The sequence below is a fragment of the Thunnus thynnus genome, chromosome 9, assembly GCF_963924715.1.
Source record: "Thunnus thynnus chromosome 9, fThuThy2.1, whole genome shotgun sequence".
Taxonomy (NCBI): Eukaryota; Metazoa; Chordata; class Actinopteri; order Scombriformes; family Scombridae; genus Thunnus; species Thunnus thynnus.
In genome coordinates, this window is record NC_089525.1 from 3,802,847 (window position 1) to 3,817,944 (window position 15,098).

The 15,098-nt window shown below is 55.3% G+C and overlaps 23 non-coding genes across 23 annotated transcripts; all 23 read left to right on the forward strand.

Annotated features, from left to right (window-relative positions):
• Positions 1 to 565: 565 nt before the first annotated feature.
• Positions 566 to 729, forward strand: LOC137190022 (U1 spliceosomal RNA). Its single transcript, XR_010929861.1, has one exon. It is a non-coding gene; the product is annotated as a U1 spliceosomal RNA (small nuclear RNA).
• Positions 730 to 1,304: 575 nt separating this feature from the next.
• On the forward strand, positions 1,305 to 1,468 carry LOC137189936 (U1 spliceosomal RNA). The gene has a single exon (XR_010929777.1). It is a non-coding gene; the product is annotated as a U1 spliceosomal RNA (small nuclear RNA).
• Positions 1,469 to 1,852: 384 nt separating this feature from the next.
• On the forward strand, positions 1,853 to 2,016 carry LOC137190034 (U1 spliceosomal RNA). The gene has a single exon (XR_010929872.1). It is a non-coding gene; the product is annotated as a U1 spliceosomal RNA (small nuclear RNA).
• Positions 2,017 to 2,400: 384 nt separating this feature from the next.
• On the forward strand, positions 2,401 to 2,564 carry LOC137190045 (U1 spliceosomal RNA). Its single transcript, XR_010929884.1, has one exon. It is a non-coding gene; the product is annotated as a U1 spliceosomal RNA (small nuclear RNA).
• Positions 2,565 to 2,952: 388 nt separating this feature from the next.
• Positions 2,953 to 3,116, forward strand: LOC137190057 (U1 spliceosomal RNA). Its single transcript, XR_010929896.1, has one exon. It is a non-coding gene; the product is annotated as a U1 spliceosomal RNA (small nuclear RNA).
• A 575-nt stretch (positions 3,117 to 3,691) lies between these two features.
• Positions 3,692 to 3,855, forward strand: LOC137189937 (U1 spliceosomal RNA). Its single transcript, XR_010929778.1, has one exon. It is a non-coding gene; the product is annotated as a U1 spliceosomal RNA (small nuclear RNA).
• Positions 3,856 to 4,239: 384 nt separating this feature from the next.
• Positions 4,240 to 4,403, forward strand: LOC137189950 (U1 spliceosomal RNA). The gene has a single exon (XR_010929790.1). It is a non-coding gene; the product is annotated as a U1 spliceosomal RNA (small nuclear RNA).
• A 384-nt stretch (positions 4,404 to 4,787) lies between these two features.
• Positions 4,788 to 4,951, forward strand: LOC137190068 (U1 spliceosomal RNA). Its single transcript, XR_010929907.1, has one exon. It is a non-coding gene; the product is annotated as a U1 spliceosomal RNA (small nuclear RNA).
• A 388-nt stretch (positions 4,952 to 5,339) lies between these two features.
• Positions 5,340 to 5,503, forward strand: LOC137190080 (U1 spliceosomal RNA). The gene has a single exon (XR_010929918.1). It is a non-coding gene; the product is annotated as a U1 spliceosomal RNA (small nuclear RNA).
• A 574-nt stretch (positions 5,504 to 6,077) lies between these two features.
• Positions 6,078 to 6,241, forward strand: LOC137189927 (U1 spliceosomal RNA). The gene has a single exon (XR_010929768.1). It is a non-coding gene; the product is annotated as a U1 spliceosomal RNA (small nuclear RNA).
• Positions 6,242 to 6,816: 575 nt separating this feature from the next.
• Positions 6,817 to 6,980, forward strand: LOC137189939 (U1 spliceosomal RNA). Its single transcript, XR_010929780.1, has one exon. It is a non-coding gene; the product is annotated as a U1 spliceosomal RNA (small nuclear RNA).
• Positions 6,981 to 7,555: 575 nt separating this feature from the next.
• LOC137190392 (U1 spliceosomal RNA) lies at positions 7,556 to 7,719 on the forward strand. The gene has a single exon (XR_010930218.1). It is a non-coding gene; the product is annotated as a U1 spliceosomal RNA (small nuclear RNA).
• A 383-nt stretch (positions 7,720 to 8,102) lies between these two features.
• On the forward strand, positions 8,103 to 8,266 carry LOC137189941 (U1 spliceosomal RNA). The gene has a single exon (XR_010929782.1). It is a non-coding gene; the product is annotated as a U1 spliceosomal RNA (small nuclear RNA).
• A 575-nt stretch (positions 8,267 to 8,841) lies between these two features.
• Positions 8,842 to 9,005, forward strand: LOC137190402 (U1 spliceosomal RNA). Its single transcript, XR_010930228.1, has one exon. It is a non-coding gene; the product is annotated as a U1 spliceosomal RNA (small nuclear RNA).
• A 383-nt stretch (positions 9,006 to 9,388) lies between these two features.
• On the forward strand, positions 9,389 to 9,552 carry LOC137190091 (U1 spliceosomal RNA). The gene has a single exon (XR_010929929.1). It is a non-coding gene; the product is annotated as a U1 spliceosomal RNA (small nuclear RNA).
• Positions 9,553 to 10,127: 575 nt separating this feature from the next.
• Positions 10,128 to 10,291, forward strand: LOC137190102 (U1 spliceosomal RNA). The gene has a single exon (XR_010929940.1). It is a non-coding gene; the product is annotated as a U1 spliceosomal RNA (small nuclear RNA).
• Positions 10,292 to 10,675: 384 nt separating this feature from the next.
• LOC137190113 (U1 spliceosomal RNA) lies at positions 10,676 to 10,839 on the forward strand. Its single transcript, XR_010929951.1, has one exon. It is a non-coding gene; the product is annotated as a U1 spliceosomal RNA (small nuclear RNA).
• A 575-nt stretch (positions 10,840 to 11,414) lies between these two features.
• LOC137189926 (U1 spliceosomal RNA) lies at positions 11,415 to 11,578 on the forward strand. The gene has a single exon (XR_010929767.1). It is a non-coding gene; the product is annotated as a U1 spliceosomal RNA (small nuclear RNA).
• Positions 11,579 to 11,961: 383 nt separating this feature from the next.
• LOC137190125 (U1 spliceosomal RNA) lies at positions 11,962 to 12,125 on the forward strand. Its single transcript, XR_010929962.1, has one exon. It is a non-coding gene; the product is annotated as a U1 spliceosomal RNA (small nuclear RNA).
• Positions 12,126 to 12,700: 575 nt separating this feature from the next.
• On the forward strand, positions 12,701 to 12,864 carry LOC137189932 (U1 spliceosomal RNA). The gene has a single exon (XR_010929773.1). It is a non-coding gene; the product is annotated as a U1 spliceosomal RNA (small nuclear RNA).
• Positions 12,865 to 13,248: 384 nt separating this feature from the next.
• LOC137190137 (U1 spliceosomal RNA) lies at positions 13,249 to 13,412 on the forward strand. Its single transcript, XR_010929970.1, has one exon. It is a non-coding gene; the product is annotated as a U1 spliceosomal RNA (small nuclear RNA).
• Positions 13,413 to 13,987: 575 nt separating this feature from the next.
• On the forward strand, positions 13,988 to 14,151 carry LOC137190403 (U1 spliceosomal RNA). The gene has a single exon (XR_010930229.1). It is a non-coding gene; the product is annotated as a U1 spliceosomal RNA (small nuclear RNA).
• Positions 14,152 to 14,726: 575 nt separating this feature from the next.
• LOC137189946 (U1 spliceosomal RNA) lies at positions 14,727 to 14,890 on the forward strand. The gene has a single exon (XR_010929786.1). It is a non-coding gene; the product is annotated as a U1 spliceosomal RNA (small nuclear RNA).
• The last annotated feature ends 208 nt before the right edge of the window (positions 14,891 to 15,098 follow it).

Consider the following 15,098-nt stretch of genomic DNA (forward strand, 5'->3'; position numbering starts at 1 on the left):
TGAAAGAACAAGCAAAAGGCGTCCCTCGGGTAAAGGCCACTTTCTGGTCGACTGCGGCGGAGGGATGGCGTGCAAAACCGCGCCCCCTTGGAGTCAAAGGGAGTGCGGAAAAATTGACTTTGAGGCGCGTCTAACTTTGCAGCCTATCGAGAAAGTGGCGGCGTTTGTGTACGGCAGCCGCTGGTGTGCTCTGTGAAGCTGGGTTCAGTAATGCAGAGCACCCGGGAGGCCTGGCAGCGGGAAATGGGCGTGGCCTTTGAGACGGAAGAAAAGTGTATTATTTGCCCTCCTCATTGATGTGGTTCTTTCTCTTTGCAAGAAATATGCGCCAGGCATTCTTCCATCACCAGCATGCTTAGGTCTTAGGCTTTGGCGCAGCGGCTGCCTGGCTTCGCCTTGTCAGAGACAGAAAAAGCTTCCCGGGTGGCTTTTTGCAGGAGATGTGGTGACGGACGGAGGGGAGCCGCGGCCAAAGGCACTGGATTCTGGGGTTATGCATTGTAGGCACCGTCAGCCAGAGTGCTGTGTCTAGGAGTCACCCCCCTGGACCCGACACTTCCAACTCATACTTACCTGGCAGGGGAGATACCATGATCAAGAAGGTGGTTCACCCAGGGCGAGGCTCAGCCATTGCACTCCGGTTGTGCTGACCCCTGCGAATTCCCCAAATGTGGGAATCTCGACTGCATAATTTCTGGTAGTGGGGGACTGCGTTCGCGCTCTCCCCTGATCTTTTCTGTGAAAGAACAAGCAAAAGGCGTCCCTCGGGTAAAGGCCACTTTCTGGTCAACTGCGGCGGAGGGATGGCGTGCAAAACCGCGCCCCCTTGGAGTCAAAGGGAGTGCGGAAAAATTGACTTTGAGGCGCGTCTAACTTTGCAGCCTATCGAGAAAGTGGCGGCGTTTGTGTATGGCAGCCGCTGGTGCGCTCTGTGAAGCTGGGTTCAGTAATGCAGAGCACCCGGGAGTCCTGGCAGCGGGGAATGGGCGTGGCCTTTGAGACGGAAGGAAAGTGTATTATTTGCCCTCCTCATTGATGTGGTTCTTTCTCTTTGCAAGAAATATGCGCAAGGCATTCTTCCATCACCAGCATGCTTAGGTCTTAGGCTTTGGCGCAGCGGCTGCCTGGCTTCGCCTTGTCAGAGACAGAAAGAGCTTCCCGGGTGGCTTTTTGCAGGAGATGTGGTGACGGACCGAGGGGAGCCGCGGCCAAAGGCACTGGATTCTGGGGTTATGCATTGTAGGCACCGTCAGCCAGAGTGCTGTGTCTAGGAGTCACCCCCCTGGACCCGACACTTCCAACTCATACTTACCTGGCAGGGGAGATACCATGATCAAGAAGGTGGTTCACCCAGGGCGAGGCTCAGCCATTGCACTCCGGTTGTGCTGACCCCTGCGAATTCCCCAAATGTGGGTATCTCGACTGCATAATTTCTGGTAGTGGGGGACTGCGTTCGCGCTCTCCCCTGATCTTTTCTGTGAAAGAACAAGCAAAAAGCGGGTGGCTTTTTGCAGGAGATGTGATGACTGACGGAAGGGAGCCGCGCGCGGCCAAAGGCACTGGATTCTGGGGTTATGCATTGTAGGCACCGTCAGCCATCGAGAAAGTGGCGGCGTTCACACACTCTTGTTTTGGTTGGTAGAGCAATGAATGACGGGAAAAGGAAAGAGAGTGTGTGCACCACAAACCCGAGTTAAACTGCGGCAGTGTTTTCAACGTTGCAGGAGATGTGGTGACGGACGGAGGGGAGCCGCGGCCAAAGGCACTGGATTCTGGGGTTATGCATTGTAGGCACCGTCAGCCAGAGTGCTGTGTCTAGGAGTCACCCCCCTGGACCCGACACTTCCAACTCATACTTACCTGGCAGGGGAGATACCATGATCAAGAAGGTGGTTCACCCAGGGCGAGGCTCAGCCATTGCACTCCGGTTGTGCTGACCCCTGCGAATTCCCCAAATGTGGGAATCTCGACTGCATAATTTCTGGTAGTGGGGGACTGCGTTCGCGCTCTCCCCTGATCTTTTCTGTGAAAGAACAAGCAAAAGGCGGGTGGCTTTTTGCAGGAGATGTGATGACGGACGGAAGGCAGCCGTGCGCGGCCAAAGGCACTGGATTCTGGGGTTATGCATTGTAGGCATCGTCAGCCATCGAGAAAGTGGCGGCGTTCACACACTCTTGTTTTGGTTGGTAGAGCAATGAATGACGGGAAAAGGAAAGAGAGTGTGTGCACCACAAACCCGAGTTAAACTGCGGCAGTGTTTTCAGCGTTGCAGGAGATGTGGTGACGGACGGAGGGGAGCCGCGGCCAAAGGCACTGGATTCTGGGGTTATGCATTGTAGGCACCGTCAGCCAGAGTGCTGTGTCTAGGAGTCACCCCCCTGGACCCGACACTTCCAACTCATACTTACCTGGCAGGGGAGATACCATGATCAAGAAGGTGGTTCACCCAGGGCGAGGCTCAGCCATTGCACTCCGGTTGTGCTGACCCCTGCGAATTCCCCAAATGTGGGAATCTCGACTGCATAATTTCTGGTAGTGGGGGACTGCGTTCGCGCTCTCCCCTGATCTTTTCTGTGAAAGAACAAGCAAAAGACGGGTGGCTTTTTGCAGGAGATGTGATGACGGAAGGACGGAAGGCAGCCGCGCGCGGCCAAAGGCACTGGATTCTTGGGTTATGCATTGTAGGCACCGTCAGCCATCGAGGAAGTGGCGGCGTTCACACACTCTTGTTTTGGTTGGTAGAGCAATGAATGACGGGAAAAGGAAAGAGAGTGTGTGCACCACAAACCCGAGTTAAACTGCGGCAGTGTTTTCAACGTTGCAGGAGATGTGGTGACGGACGGAGGGGAGCCGCGGCCAAAGGCACTGGATTCTGGGGTTATGCATTGTAGGCACCGTCAGCCAGAGTGCTGTGTCTAGGAGTCACCCCCCTGGACCCGACACTTCCAACTCATACTTACCTGGCAGGGGAGATACCATGATCAAGAAGGTGGTTCACCCAGGGCGAGGCTCAGCCATTGCACTCCGGTTGTGCTGACCCCTGCGAATTCCCCAAATGTGGGAATCTCGACTGCATAATTTCTGGTAGTGGGGGACTGCGTTCGCGCTCTCCCCTGATCTTTTCTGTGAAAGAACAAGCAAAAGGCGTCCCTCGGGTAAAGGCCACTTTCTGGTCAACTGCGGCGGAGGGATGGCGTGCAAAACCGCGCCCCCTTGGAGTCAAAGGGAGTGCGGAAAAATTGACTTTGAGGCGCGTCTAACTTTGCAGCCTATCGAGAAAGTGGCGGCGTTTGTGTACGGCAGCCGCTGGTGCGCTCTGTGAAGCTGGGTTCAGTAATGCAGAGCACCCGGGAGTCCTGGCAGCGGGGAATGGGCGTGGCCTTTGAGACGGAAGGAAAGTGTATTATTTGCCCTCCTCATTGATGTGGTTCTTTCTCTTTGCAAGAAATATGCGCAAGGCATTCTTCCATCACCAGCATGCTTAGGTCTTAGGCTTTGGCGCAGCGGCTGCCTGGCTTCGCCTTGTCAGAGACAGAAAGAGCTTCCCGGGTGGCTTTTTGCAGGAGATGTGGTGACGGACCGAGGGGAGCCGCGGCCAAAGGCACTGGATTCTGGGGTTATGCATTGTAGGCACCGTCAGCCAGAGTGCTGTGTCTAGGAGTCACCCCCCTGGACCCGACACTTCCAACTCATACTTACCTGGCAGGGGAGATACCATGATCAAGAAGGTGGTTCACCCAGGGCGAGGCTCAGCCATTGCACTCCGGTTGTGCTGACCCCTGCGAATTCCCCAAATGTGGGTATCTCGACTGCATAATTTCTGGTAGTGGGGGACTGCGTTCGCGCTCTCCCCTGATCTTTTCTGTGAAAGAACAAGCAAAAAGCGGGTGGCTTTTTGCAGGAGATGTGATGACTGACGGAAGGGAGCCGCGCGCGGCCAAAGGCACTGGATTCTGGGGTTATGCATTGTAGGCACCGTCAGCCATCGAGAAAGTGGCGGCGTTCACACACTCTTGTTTTGGTTGGTAGAGCAATGAATGACGGGAAAAGGAAAGAGAGTGTGTGCACCACAAACCCGAGTTAAACTGCGGCAGTGTTTTCAACGTTGCAGGAGATGTGGTGACGGACGGAGGGGAGCCGCGGCCAAAGGCACTGGATTCTGGGGTTATGCATTGTAGGCACCGTCAGCCAGAGTGCTGTGTCTAGGAGTCACCCCCCTGGACCCGACACTTCCAACTCATACTTACCTGGCAGGGGAGATACCATGATCAAGAAGGTGGTTCACCCAGGGCGAGGCTCAGCCATTGCACTCCGGTTGTGCTGACCCCTGCGAATTCCCCAAATGTGGGAATCTCGACTGCATAATTTCTGGTAGTGGGGGACTGCGTTCGAGCTCTCCCCTGATCTTTTCTGTGAAAGAACAAGCAAAAGGCGGGTGGCTTTTTGCAGGAGATGTGATGACGGACGGAAGGCAGCCGTGCGCGGCCAAAGGCACTGGATTCTGGGGTTATGCATTGTAGGCATCGTCAGCCATCGAGAAAGTGGCGGCGTTCACACACTCTTGTTTTGGTTGGTAGAGCAATGAATGACGGGAAAAGGAAAGAGAGTGTGTGCACCACAAACCCGAGTTAAACTGCGGCAGTGTTTTCAGCGTTGCAGGAGATGTGGTGACGGACGGAGGGGAGCCGCGGCCAAAGGCACTGGATTCTGGGGTTATGCATTGTAGGCACCGTCAGCCAGAGTGCTGTGTCTAGGAGTCACCCCCCTGGACCCGACACTTCCAACTCATACTTACCTGGCAGGGGAGATACCATGATCAAGAAGGTGGTTCACCCAGGGCGAGGCTCAGCCATTGCACTCCGGTTGTGCTGACCCCTGCGAATTCCCCAAATGTGGGAATCTCGACTGCATAATTTCTGGTAGTGGGGGACTGCGTTCGCGCTCTCCCCTGATCTTTTCTGTGAAAGAACAAGCAAAAGACGGGTGGCTTTTTGCAGGAGATGTGATGACGGAAGGACGGAAGGCAGCCGCGCGCGGCCAAAGGCACTGGATTCTTGGGTTATGCATTGTAGGCACCGTCAGCCATCGAGGAAGTGGCGGCGTTCACACACTCTTGTTTTGGATGGTAGAGCAATGAATGACGGGAAAAGGAAAGAGAGTGTGTGCACCACAAACCCGAGTTAAACTGCGGCAGTGTTTTCAACGTTGCAGGAGATGTGGTGACGGACGGAGGGGAGCCGCGGCCAAAGGCACTGGATTCTGGGGTTATGCATTGTAGGCACCGTCAGCCAGAGTGCTGTGTCTAGGAGTCACCCCCCTGGACCCGACACTTCCAACTCATACTTACCTGGCAGGGGAGATACCATGATCAAGAAGGTGGTTCACCCAGGGCGAGGCTCAGCCATTGCACTCCGGTTGTGCTGACCCCTGCGAATTCCCCAAATGTGGGAATCTCGACTGCATAATTTCTGGTAGTGGGGGACTGCGTTCGCGCTCTCCCCTGATCTTTTCTGTGAAAGAACAAGCAAAAGGCGTCCCTCGGGTAAAGGCCACTTTCTGGTCGACTGCGGCGGAGGGATGGCGTGCAAAACCGCGCCCCCTTGGAGTCAAAGGGAGTGCGGAAAAATTGACTTTGAGGCGCGTCTAACTTTGCAGCCTATCGAGAAAGTGGCGGCGTTTGTGTACGGCAGCCGCTGGTGCGCTCTGTGAAGCTGGGTTCAGTAATGCAGAGCACCCGGGAGTCCTGGCAGCGGGAAATGGGCGTGGCCTTTGAGACGGAAGGAAAGTGTATTATTTGCCCTCCTCATTGATGTGGTTCTTTCTCTTTGCAAGAAATATGCGCAAGGCATTCTTCCATCACCAGCATGCTTAGGTCTTAGACTTTGGCGCAGCGGCTGCCTGGCTTCGCCTTGTCAGAGACAGAAAGAGCTTCCCGGGTGGCTTTTTGCAGGAGATGTGGTGACGGACGGAGGGGAGCCGCGGCCAAAGGCACTGGATTCTGGGGTTATGCATTGTAGGCACCGTCAGCCAGAGTGCTGTGTCTAGGAGTCAACCCCTGGACCCGACACTTCCAACTCATACTTACCTGGCAGGGGAGATACCATGATCAAGAAGGTGGTTCACCCAGGGCGAGGCTCAGCCATTGCACTCCGGTTGTGCTGACCCCTGCGAATTCCCCAAATGTGGGAATCTCGACTGCGTAATTTCTGGTAGTGGGGGACTGCGTTCGCGCTCTCCCCTGATCTTTTCTGTGAAAGAACAAGCAAAAGGCGTCCCTCGGGTAAAGGCCACTTTCTGGTCGACTGCGGCGGAGGGATGGCGTGCAAAACCGCGCCCCCTTGGAGTCAAAGGGAGTGCGGAAAAATTGACTTTGAGGCGCGTCTAACTTTGCAGCCTATCGAGAAAGTGGCGGCGTTTGTGTACGGCAGCCGCTGGTGCGCTCTGTGAAGCTGGGTTCAGTAATGCAGAGCACCCGGGAGTCCTGGCAGCGGGAAATGGGCGTGGCCTTTGAGACGGAAGGAAAGTGTATTATTTGCCCTCCTCATTGATGTGGTTCTTTCTCTTTGCAAGAAATATGCGCAAGGCATTCTTCCATCACCAGCATGCTTAGGTCTTAGACTTTGGCGCAGCGGCTGCCTGGCTTCGCCTTGTCAGAGACAGAAAGAGCTTCCCGGGTGGCTTTTTGCAGGAGATGTGGTGACGGACGGAGGGGAGCCGCGGCCAAAGGCACTGGATTCTGGGGTTATGCATTGTAGGCACCGTCAGCCAGAGTGCTGTGTCTAGGAGTCACCCCCCTGGACCCGACACTTCCAACTCATACTTACCTGGCAGGGGAGATACCATGATCAAGAAGGTGGTTCACCCAGGGCGAGGCTCAGCCATTGCACTCCGGTTGTGCTGACCTCTGCGAATTCCCCAAATGTGGGAATCTCGACTGCATAATTTCTGGTAGTGGGGGACTGCGTTCGCGCTCTCCCCTGATCTTTTCTGTGAAAGAACAAGCAAAAGGCGTCCCTCGGGTAAAGGCCACTTTCTGGTCGACTGCGGCGGAGGGATGGCGTGCAAAACCGCGCCCCCTTGGAGTCAAAGGGAGTGCGGAAAAATTGACTTTGAGGCGCGTCTAACTTTGCAGCCTATCGAGAAAGTGGCGGCGTTTGTGTACGGCAGCCGCTGGTGCGCTCTGTGAAGCTGGGTTCAGTAATGCAGAGCACCCGGGAGTCCTGGCAGCGGGAAATGGGCGTGGCCTTTGAGACGGAAGGAAAGTGTATTATTTGCCCTCCTCATTGATGTGGTTCTTTCTCTTTGCAAGAAATATGCGCAAGGCATTCTTCCATCACCAGCATGCTTAGGTCTTAGGCTTTGGCGCAGCGGCTGCCTGGCTTCGCCTTGTCAGAGACAGAAAGAGCTTCCCGGGTGGCTTTTTGCAGGAGATGTGGTGACGGACGGAGGGGAGCCGCGGCCAAAGGCACTGGATTCTGGGGTTATGCATTGTAGGCACCGTCAGCCAGAGTGCTGTGTCTAGGAGTCACCCCCCTGGACCCGACACTTCCAACTTATACTTACCTGGCAGGGGAGATACCATGATCAAGAAGGTGGTTCACCCAGGGCGAGGTTCAGCCATTGCACTCCGGTTGTGCTGACCCCTGCGAATTCCCCAAATGTGGGAATCTCGACTGCATAATTTCTGGTAGTGGGGGACTGCGTTCGCGCTCTCCCCTGATCTTTTCTGTGAAAGAACAAGCAGAAGGCTGGTGGCTTTTTGCAGGAGATGTGATGACGGACGGAAGGGAGCCGCGCGCGGCCAAAGGCACTGGATTCTGGGGTTATGCATTGTAGGCACCGTCAGCCATCGAGAAAGTGGCGGCGTTCACACACTCTTGTTTTGGTTGGTAGAGCAATGAATGACGGGAAAAGGAAAGAGAGTGTGTGCACCACAAACCCGAGTTAAACTGCGGCAGTGTTTTCAACGTTGCAGGAGATGTGGTGACGGACGGAGGGGAGCCGCGGCCAAAGGCACTGGATTCTGGGGTTATGCATTGTAGGCACCGTCAGCCAGAGTGCTGTGTCTAGGAGTCAACCCCTGGACCCGACACTTCCAACTCATACTTACCTGGCAGGGGAGATACCATGATCAAGAAGGTGGTTCACCCAGGGCGAGGCTCAGCCATTGCACTCCGGTTGTGCTGACCCCTGCGAATTCCCCAAATGTGGGAATCTCGACTGCATGATTTCTGGTAGTGGGGGATTGCGTTCGCGCTCTCCCCTGATCTTTTCTGTGAAAGAACAAGCAAAAGGCGTCCCTCGGGTAAAGGCCACTTTCTGGTCGACTGCGGCGGAGGGATGGCGTGCAAAACCGCGCCCCCTTGGAGTCAAAGGGAGTGCGGAAAAATTGACTTTGAGGCGCGTCTAACTTTGCAGCCTATCGAGAAAGTGGCGGCGTTTGTGTACGGCAGCCGCTGGTGCGCTCTGTGAAGCTGGGTTCAGTAATGCAGAGCACCCGGGAGTCCTGGCAGCGGGAAATGGGCGTGGCCTTTGAGACGGAAGGAAAGTGTATTATTTGCCCTCCTCATTGATGTGGTTCTTTCTCTTTGCAAGAAATATGCGCAAGGCATTCTTCCATCACCAGCATGCTTAGGTCTTAGGCTTTGGCGCAGCGGCTGCCTGGCTTCGCCTTGTCAGAGACAGAAAGAGCTTCCCGGGTGGCTTTTTGCAGGAGATGTGGTGACGGACGGAGGGGAGCCGCGGCCAAAGGCACTGGATTCTGGGGTTATGCATTGTAGGCACCGTCAGCCAGAGTGCTGTGTCTAGGAGTCACCCCCCTGGACCCGACACTTCCAACTCATACTTACCTGGCAGGGGAGATACCATGATCAAGAAGGTGGTTCACCCAGGGCGAGGTTCAGCCATTGCACTCCGGTTGTGCTGACCCCTGCGAATTCCCCAAATGTGGGAATCTCGACTGCATAATTTCTGGTAGTGGGGGACTGCGTTCGCGCTCTCCCCTGATCTTTTCTGTGAAAGAACAAGCAGAAGGCTGGTGGCTTTTTGCAGGAGATGTGATGACGGACGGAAGGGAGCCGCGCGCGGCCAAAGGCACTGGATTCTGGGGTTATGCATTGTAGGCACCGTCAGCCATCGAGAAAGTGGCGGCGTTCACACACTCTTGTTTTGGTTGGTAGAGCAATGAATGACGGGAAAAGGAAAGAGAGTGTGTGCACCACAAACCCGAGTTAAACTGCGGCAGTGTTTTCAACGTTGCAGGAGATGTGGTGACGGACGGAGGGGAGCCGCGGCCAAAGGCACTGGATTCTGGGGTTATGCATTGTAGGCACCGTCAGCCAGAGTGCTGTGTCTAGGAGTCAACCCCTGGACCCGACACTTCCAACTCATACTTACCTGGCAGGGGAGATACCATGATCAAGAAGGTGGTTCACCCAGGGCGAGGCTCAGCCATTGCACTCCGGTTGTGCTGACCCCTGCGAATTCCCCAAATGTGGGAATCTCGACTGCATAATTTCTGGTAGTGGGGGACTGCGTTCGCGCTCTCCCCTGATCTTTTCTGTGAAAGAACAAGCAAAAGGCGTCCCTCGGGTAAAGGCCACTTTCTGGTCGACTGCGGCGGAGGGATGGCGTGCAAAACCGCGCCCCCTTGGAGTCAAAGGGAGTGCGGAAAAATTGACTTTGAGGCGCGTCTAACTTTGCAGCCTATCGAGAAAGTGGCGGCGTTTGTGTACGGCAGCCGCTGGTGCGCTCTGTGAAGCTGGGTTCAGTAATGCAGAGCACCCGGGAGTCCTGGCAGCGGGAAATGGGCGTGGCCTTTGAGACGGAAGGAAAGTGTATTATTTGCCCTCCTCATTGATGTGGTTCTTTCTCTTTGCAAGAAATATGCGCAAGGCATTCTTCCATCACCAGCATGCTTAGGTCTTAGGCTTTGGCGCAGCGGCTGCCTGGCTTCGCCTTGTCAGAGACAGAAAGAGCTTCCCGGGTGGCTTTTTGCAGGAGATGTGGTGACGGACGGAGGGGAGCCGCGGCCAAAGGCACTGGATTCTGGGGTTATGCATTGTAGGCACCGTCAGCCAGAGTGCTGTGTCTAGGAGTCACCCCCCTGGACCCGACACTTCCAACTCATACTTACCTGGCAGGGGAGATACCATGATCAAGAAGGTGGTTCACCCAGGGCGAGGCTCAGCCATTGCACTCCGGTTGTGCTGACCCCTGCGAATTCCCCAAATGTGGGAATCTCGACTGCATAATTTCTGGTAGTGGGGGACTGCGTTCGCGCTCTCCCCTGATCTTTTCTGTGAAAGAACAAGCAAAAGGCAGGTGGCTTTTTGCAGGAGATGTGATGACGGACGGAAGGGAGCCGCGCGCGGCCAAAGGCACTGGATTCTGGGGTTATGCATTGTAGGCACCGTCAGCCATCGAGAAAGTGGCGGCGTTCACACACTCTTGTTTTGGTTGGTAGAGCAATGAATGACGGGAAAAGGAAAGAGAGTGTGTGCACCACAAACCCGAGTTAAACTGCGGCAGTGTTTTCAGCGTTGCAGGAGATGTGGTGACGGACGGAGGGGAGCCGCGGCCAAAGGCACTGGATTCTGGGGTTATGCATTGTAGGCACCGTCAGCCAGAGTGCTGTGTCTAGGAGTCACCCCCCTGGACCCGACACTTCCAACTCATACTTACCTGGCAGGGGAGATACCATGATCAAGAAGGTGGTTCACCCAGGGCGAGGCTCAGCCATTGCACTCCGGTTGTGCTGACCCCTGCGAATTCCCCAAATGTGGGAATCTCGACTGCATAATTTCTGGTAGTGGGGGACTGCGTTCGCGCTCTCCCCTGATCTTTTCTGTGAAAGAACAAGCAAAAGGCGTCCCTCGGGTAAAGGCCACTTTCTGGTCGACTGCGGCGGAGGGATGGCGTGCAAAACCGCGCCCCCTTGGAGTCAAAGGGAGTGCGGAAAAATTGACTTTGAGGCGCGTCTAACTTTGCAGCCTATCGAGAAAGTGGCGGCGTTTGTGTACGGCAGCCGCTGGTGCGCTCTGTGAAGCTGGGTTCAGTAATGCAGAGCACCCGGGAGGCCTGGCAGCGGGAAATGGGCGTGGCCTTTGAGACGGAAGAAAAGTGTATTATTTGCCCTCCTCATTGATGTGGTTCTTTCTCTTTGCAAGAAATATGCGCCAGGCATTCTTCCATCACCAGCATGCTTAGGTCTTAGGCTTTGGCGCAGCGGCTGCCTGGCTTCGCCTTGTCAGAGACAGAAAAAGCTTCCCGGGTGGCTTTTTGCAGGAGATGTGGTGACGGACGGAGGGGAGCCGCGGCCAAAGGCACTGGATTCTGGGGTTATGCATTGTAGGCACCGTCAGCCAGAGTGCTGTGTCTAGGAGTCACCCCCCTGGACCCGACACTTCCAACTCATACTTACCTGGCAGGGGAGATACCATGATCAAGAAGGTGGTTCACCCAGGGCGAGGTTCAGCCATTGCACTCTGGTTGTGCTGACCCCTGCGAATTCCCCAAATGTGGGAATCTCGACTGCATAATTTCTGGTAGTGGGGGACTGCGTTCGCGCTCTCCCCTGATCTTTTCTGTGAAAGAACAAGCAGAAGGCTGGTGGCTTTTTGCAGGAGATGTGATGACGGACGGAAGGGAGCCGCGCGCGGCCAAAGGCACTGGATTCTGGGGTTATGCATTGTAGGCACCGTCAGCCATCGAGAAAGTGGCGGCGTTCACACACTCTTGTTTTGGTTGGTAGAGCAATGAATGACGGTAAAAGGAAAGAGAGTGTGTGCACCACAAACCCGAGTTAAACTGCGGCAGTGTTTTCAACGTTGCAGGAGATGTGGTGACGGACGGAGGGGAGCCGCGGCCAAAGGCACTGGATTCTGGGGTTATGCATTGTAGGCACCGTCAGCCAGAGTGCTGTGTCTAGGAGTCAACCCCTGGACCCGACACTTCCAACTCATACTTACCTGGCAGGGGAGATACCATGATCAAGAAGGTGGTTCACCCAGGGCGAGGCTCAGCCATTGCACTCCGGTTGTGCTGACCCCTGCGAATTCCCCAAATGTGGGAATCTCGACTGCATAATTTCTGGTAGTGGGGGACTGCGTTCGCGCTCTCCCCTGATCTTTTCTGTGAAAGAACAAGCAAAAGGCGTCCCTCGGGTAAAGGCCACTTTCTGGTCGACTGCGGCGGAGGGATGGCGTGCAAAACCGCGCCCCCTTGGAGTCAAAGGGAGTGCGGAAAAATTGACTTTGAGGCGCGTCTAACTTTGCAGCCTATCGAGAAAGTGGCGGCGTTTGTGTACGGCAGCCGCTGGTGCGCTCTGTGAAGCTGGGTTCAGTAATGCAGAGCACCCGGGAGTCCTGGCAGCGGGAAATGGGCGTGGCCTTTGAGACGGAAGGAAAGTGTATTATTTGCCCTCCTCATTGATGTGGTTCTTTCTCTTTGCAAGAAATATGCGCAAGGCATTCTTCCATCACCAGCATGCTTAGGTCTTAGGCTTTGGCGCAGCGGCTGCCTGGCTTCGCCTTGTCAGAGACAGAAAGAGCTTCCCGGGTGGCTTTTTGCAGGAGATGTGGTGACGGACGGAGGGGAGCCGCGGCCAAAGGCACTGGATTCTGGGGTTATGCATTGTAGGCACCGTCAGCCAGAGTGCTGTGTCTAGGAGTCACCCCCCTGGACCCGACACTTCCAACTCATACTTACCTGGCAGGGGAGATACCATGATCAAGAAGGTGGTTCACCCAGGGCGAGGCTCAGCCATTGCACTCCGGTTGTGCTGACCCCTGCGAATTCCCCAAATGTGGGAATCTCGACTGCATAATTTCTGGTAGTGGGGAACTGCGTTCGCGCTCTCCCCTGATCTTTTCTGTGAAAGAACAAGCAAAAGGCAGGTGGCTTTTTGCAGGAGATGTGATGACGGACGGAAGGGAGCCGCGCGCGGCCAAAGGCACTGGATTCTGGGGTTATGCATTGTAGGCACCGTCAGCCATCGAGAAAGTGGCGGCGTTCACACACTCTTGTTTTGGTTGGTAGAGCAATGAATGACGGGAAAAGGAAAGAGAGTGTGTGCACCACAAACCCGAGTTAAACTGCGGCAGTGTTTTCAGCGTTGCAGGAGATGTGGTGACGGACGGAGGGGAGCCGCGGCCAAAGGCACTGGATTCTGGGGTTATGCATTGTAGGCACCGTCAGCCAGAGTGCTGTGTCTAGGAGTCACCCCCCTGGACCCGACACTTCCAACTCATACTTACCTGGCAGGGGAGATACCATGATCAAGAAGGTGGTTCACCCAGGGCGAGGCTCAGCCATTGCACTCCGGTTGTGCTGACCCCTGCGAATTCCCCAAATGTGGGAATCTCGACTGCATAATTTCTGGTAGTGGGGGACTGCGTTCGCGCTCTCCCCTGATCTTTTCTGTGAAAGAACAAGCAAAAGGCGTCCCTCGGGTAAAGGCCACTTTCTGGTCGACTGCGGCGGAGGGATGGCGTGCAAAACCGCGCCCCCTTGGAGTCAAAGGGAGTGCGGAAAAATTGACTTTGAGGCGCGTCTAACTTTGCAGCCTATCGAGAAAGTGGCGGCGTTTGTGTACGGCAGCCGCTGGTGCGCTCTGTGAAGCTGGGTTCAGTAATGCAGAGCACCCGGGAGTCCTGGCAGCGGGAAATGGGCGTGGCCTTTGAGACGGAAGGAAAGTGTATTATTTGCCCTCCTCATTGATGTGGTTCTTTCTCTTTGCAAGAAATATGCGCAAGGCATTCTTCCATCACCAGCATGCTTAGGTCTTAGGCTTTGGCGCAGCGGCTGCCTGGCTTCGCCTTGTCAGAGACAGAAAGAGCTTCCCGGGTGGCTTTTTGCAGGAGATGTGGTGACGGACGGAGGGGAGCCGCGGCCAAAGGCACTGGATTCTGGGGTTATGCATTGTAGGCACCGTCAGCCAGAGTGCTGTGTCTAGGAGTCACCCCCCTGGACCCGACACTTCCAACTCATACTTACCTGGCAGGGGAGATACCATGATCAAGAAGGTGGTTCACCCAGGGCGAGGTTCAGCCATTGCACTCCGGTTGTGCTGACCCCTGCGAATTCCCCAAATGTGGGAATCTCGACTGCATAATTTCTGGTAGTGGGGGACTGCGTTCGCGCTCTCCCCTGATCTTTTCTGTGAAAGAACAAGCAAAAGGCGTCCCTCGGGTAAAGGCCACTTTCTGGTCGACTGCGGCGGAGGGATGGCGTGCAAAACCGCGCCCCCTTGGAGTCAAAGGGAGTGCGGAAAAATTGACTTTGAGGCACGTCTAACTTTGCAGCCTATCGAGAAAGTGGCGGCGTTTGTGTACGGCAGCCGCTGGTGCGCTCTGTGAAGCTGGGTTCAGTAATGCAGAGCACCCGGGAGTCCTGGCAGCGGGAAATGGGCGTGGCCTTTGAGACGGAAGGAAAGTGTATTATTTGCCCTCCTCATTGATGTGGTTCTTTCTCTTTGCAAGAAATATGCGCAAGGCATTCTTCCATCACCAGCATGCTTAGGTCTTAGGCTTTGGCGCAGCGGCTGCCTGGCTTCGCCTTGTCAGAGACAGAAAGAGCTTCCCGGGTGGCTTTTTGCAGGAGATGTGGTGACGGACCGAGGGGAGCCGCGGCCAAAGGCACTGGATTCTGGGGTTATGCATTGTAGGCACCGTCAGCCAGAGTGCTGTGTCTAGGAGTCACCCCCCTGGACCCGACACTTCCAACTCATACTTACCTGGCAGGGGAGATACCATGATCAAGAAGGTGGTTCACCCAGGGCGAGGCTCAGCCATTGCACTCCGGTTGTGCTGACCCCTGCGAATTCCCCAAATGTGGGTATCTCGACTGCATAGTTTCTGGTAGTGGGGGACTGCGTTCGCGCTCTCCCCTGATCTTTTCTGTGAAAGAACAAGCAAAAAGCGGGTGGCTTTTTGCAGGAGATGTGATGACTGACGGAAGGGAGCCACGCGCGGCCAAAGGCACTGGATTCTGGGGTTATGCATTGTAGGCACCGTCAGCCATCGAGAAAGTGGCGGCGTTCACACACTCTTGTTTTGGTTGGTAGAGCAATGAATGACGGGAAAAGGAAAGAGAGTGTG